Source organism: Antechinus flavipes, chromosome X, assembly GCF_016432865.1.
Source record: "Antechinus flavipes isolate AdamAnt ecotype Samford, QLD, Australia chromosome X, AdamAnt_v2, whole genome shotgun sequence".
Taxonomy (NCBI): domain Eukaryota; kingdom Metazoa; phylum Chordata; class Mammalia; order Dasyuromorphia; family Dasyuridae; genus Antechinus; species Antechinus flavipes.
The window spans coordinates 2,202,501-2,207,018 of record NC_067404.1 but is presented as its reverse complement, the minus strand read 5'-3'; positions in this window follow the sequence as shown (position 1 = coordinate 2,207,018).

Genomic DNA, 4,518 nt, shown 5'->3' with positions numbered 1-4,518 from the left:
GAAGTCCGCAGGAAGAGGTTCGGTTTTCAAAGGGGGGCGTCCTAAGCTTTCCCAGCCTCTAACTGCAGCCTCGGGGCTCTTCTGGGTGCGTTTGAAGCCCTTCCGGCACAGAATGGAGCTCACAGAACAGACGGACACGGACACTGTGCACAGAGACGCAGACTCAGACAAATGAAGGGGAACCTGACCATCCCATCTTTGCCCGAAGCCATCACATTTCTTTGCCCAAAGCCGTCCTGGGGAGGGTGAAAAGGTGGCAGAGGTTCCCAGTCTGGGCATCTAGGAGAACTTACTGAAGGTGGAGCTCCCCGTGACCCAGATGAGTCTTCTCCCAGTGGTTTGGGGGTCCCAGCTATAGGACTGAGGGAGAACAAATGGGGGTGGGGCTTACCTTGACAAGAAGGAAATCAAGCCAGGGGAGGCTGGACTCCCTGTACCGGGCCACCAGATGTTGAGGATAGGAAGAGACCCCAAAAGGTGAGGGGTAACAGACCAGTGTCAGGAGGTGTCTCAAGGCTCGAAGCCATTTCCAAGTCAAGATGGCTCCAACATTCCAAAGTTTATTGTAATTGTAATGCCAATTGATGCAGGCCGAGTTCCAAATGCATTTAGCAAAGAACTAGGAGCAAGGAGACAGATTTCTCCAGTTCCTCATGTTACTTATTGGCTAATTTTATGGCTTAGAGGTAGAACTGAGGGGTGGTCTCTGATATTTGGCTATCCCTGACCGGAAGATCATCTGTCAGTCAGCAAAGTTTCTAGGACTATACTATAGTATTCCTAAAGCCAGAAGACTTTAGAATTATTGACAGATTGTCAGGACCATAGCATTCTAAAGTTAGAGAGTCTCAGGATCCCTAGTATATCTTTCCTAAAGTGTAAGGGAAGAAATAGAATTAAATTCCTAGGCCAGAGGACTTTTACAATCATTGACAGACTGCCAGAACAATAGTACTCCAAGGTTGGGGGAGGATCACAGATTCCAAAGCCAGAAGACTTTAGAATCACTGACAGATTGTTATGATTAAAGCCCTCTGAGGTCAGCAGACCTTAAAGTTATTGCTATATTTCCAGAGAAGTTATACCATATCAAGAACAATAGCACTTTAAGGCCTGGTGGCCTCAGGATTACTGCTATATTTCCTCCTAGAAGCTGCACCCTTATTATTTTTACTAATTTTGAGTTCCAGTGAGGAACTTGTCTTTCCTGTGCTCTTCCCCTTTATTTATTATTTCCAGTGTCTATTTTGTCTGTAATCTATTCCCCTAAATAAATCTACCATCTGTCAAAGAGAATGGCCAGTGTGGATTCTTCACATGACAACCCCAACTTTGGGCACCAAATCCCACATCATAGATCACATCACAATGGGGATAGAAATATATATCAGGAAATGACTTTCATGTGAAAACCAGAGGGATCACAAACTGAAGTCAAGAGATCCAGCAGCAGCAGGAGTGAGAACTTCTATTTTTCCAGAACCTGGAAGTTTACAAATGCACTTTGATTACAACAACCATGATTTACTAATATCTATATGGTGTAAAGAGCAGGTTCTGTGATGATTTTCTTCTCACCACAAGTTTGTATAAAAAAGAACCAGCTACTCATGATAGGGAACAGTTTCTAGAGGAAATATAACATTAATCTTGAGGTCTCAGAGTGCTATCATTCTAACAATCTGTCAGTGATAGTTATATATTTCTTCCTCTAGACTTAAGGGAAATATAGCAGTCATCCTAAGGACCCCTGAGCTTAGAGTGCTGTTGTTCTATCTAATTCTAAATTTAGTGTTAGGGTTAGCCCTAAATTCTAAATGTCTATCAATGATTCTAAAATCTTCCCACCTTAGGATAGTCCAACAAACATTGCTGCCTTTCAAATAGATAATCTGCTGGTCAGTGATTCCTGAGGCAAGAGTGAATAGACCACTCCTCAGTTCTACCCCTGGGCCAAAAATTAGCATATCAGTGACATGAAGCACCAGATCTATCTTTTTCCTATACATTTATCTCCTTGCTCCTGGTTCCTTGCTAAACTCTTGGACTTTAGCCAGCTTCAATTGGCATTACAATTGCAATAAATTTTACCCCTTGACTTGGAGATGGGTTCAAGTCTGAAAATTCTTTTGAGAAACCTAGTACCTCTTGAGATCTGCTTTTGAATCTCAACACTCAGATAGATCTCCTGTCTGGAAATCTACCAAAGTCAGAAAGAAGACTTTAACAGGATGTTAGCAATTTTCCAGATTTTTAAAAGTGCTTAATAAATGCTTTTTAAACTTAACTAAATTTAATTGATTAACTAATTTTAATTTGATATATCATTACATATAACATATAATAATATATTGTATAATAAAATATTATAATATAAATACATTATACTTATAAAAATTAATTGATTGGGATTAATTAATTAATTAAAATTAATTTTAAATTAAATTCACTTAGAAATATAGAAGCTCTGTGGTGACACTGGAGGTCTATAGATTTTTGCATGAAACTATGCAGAAAGGATAATTGAAGTGTGAGAAATGGATGGGCATTTATTTGGTTTCCACAGTTAGGGAAATTAAATTGGAGAAATGAAACCAATTAGAAAACTGAAACCCCCAAAGACATCAGAGAATAATCAAGAAAGAAGATTTTCTCCCCAAAAAGATTATAAGCTCCCTGGGGATGAGGACTGACTTTTGAAAGTGGAGGTGATGGCCTGAGATTTGAAAAGAATCTCCTTTGCCCCCAGCTGTCCTCTGTTACTTTCCCCTTCTAGAATGGAAGCTCTTTGGGGCAGGGACTATGTAATGAATTTCCTATTTCCTAGTTATATTTCCTATATAATTTCTAGTTATTTTTCTATAACTCCTCTAACACCCAATTAATGGGATTTGGGGAGGGACTTGTGTCAGGAGAGGAAATAAGATGCTGCCTTTGGAGTTTCCAAGGGTTGTCTACTGATGTAAGCAGCCATCCTTGCAAGAATGTAAAATAAATCTTTCCCGCATTCATCAGTGAGTCTGTGGAGTTCTTGGCAAGATCTTTTGTTTCTGACAAAAGTAATGGAATGAATAAAGTCACTGAAGAAGAGAGATAAAAGGGGCAAGGGCAGATTATTGGGGAATGTCCTAATTTAAGAAGTTGGAGAATAACAGCGTGCATTTATATTGTACTTACTACAGGCCTGGAAGTATGCTAAGTACTGGATAATCTATTATCTCATTTGATCCTCACAAGGGTGTGCTTTTATTATTATTCCCATTTTACAAATGGGGGAAAAGAGGCGAACGAAGGTTTAATCAACTCATCTTACAGCTGAAGTGTGTGAGGTTGAGTTTAAGTCTTCCTGACTCTTGGAGGTCCTGTATTCTGTCCACTGAACCAATGGCTAAAAGATAAGGAGTTAACAAAAAGTGAGAGAAGGAATTCTCAACTAGGAGAACTATGAGAATGGTTTAATGTGGAAGATGAGAGAAACTGATCCACATTATCGATTGCCACAAAAATTCAAGAGGGATATCTATTTGATATACGGGAGGGGAACATCCACCCCAAGGACCATATAAGGTGGGCAAAATTATTTGCTAAGGCAACCACAGACAGCTGGGTGGGGCAGTGGACAGAGCCCCAGCCCTGAAGTCAGGAGGACCTGAGTTCAAATCTGGCCTCAGACACTTAATACTTCCTAGCTGTGTGACCCTGGGCAAGTCACTTAACCCCCACTGCCTCCAAAAAGAAAGAAAGAAAAAGGAAACAGGTCACTGTTCCTTCTTTTCCAACATGACATGTAAAGACAATTTTTTAATGTTCATTTTTAAAATAAGATTTTGAGTTCCAAATTTTTCTCCCTCCCTCCTCCTCCACCTTTTTTCTTCACTCTCCTTCCTTAGATGGTAAGCAATTTCATATAGGTTTATATATGTGCAACATGTAAAACATTTTCAAATTAGTCATAACCCATCCAAATGCAGTACAAATCTCTAAGAAGTTTACCTGAATCTGATGGAAGATGCTTCTCAGGCTTATATTTAGACAATGGTTATACAAGTAGATGAATAAATCTCAGACCTGTACAATAGGCTCCTATTAACCCTAGCCAAAAAAACCTTTAGAATGTCATCCAAATATATCACAACATATTGATTGAGCAGTTCTGTCAAAAATGTATTCCTCAAACATTGGAACTTCGAAAGTACATTTACCCACCCTGATTCAGTTAGTTAATCAAAAAGCATTAATTAACTGTCTAATATGTGTCAAGTACTATATCAGGCACTGGGGTGACAAAAATTAAACAGTCCCTGCCTTCAAGAAGTTTGTGGTTTATACACATGTATATATTACATAAAATAAATTATAGTATATGATTATATAAAATGTTTATATAAATGTTATAGAAAACACAAAATAAAATGTGTAAATGTAGGAATGTATTTATATATATATATACACACATAAGGAATATATAGACATTCTATCTCTAGCTCCCTTCTGCTTTCTCTCTCTCTTCTTCTCTCT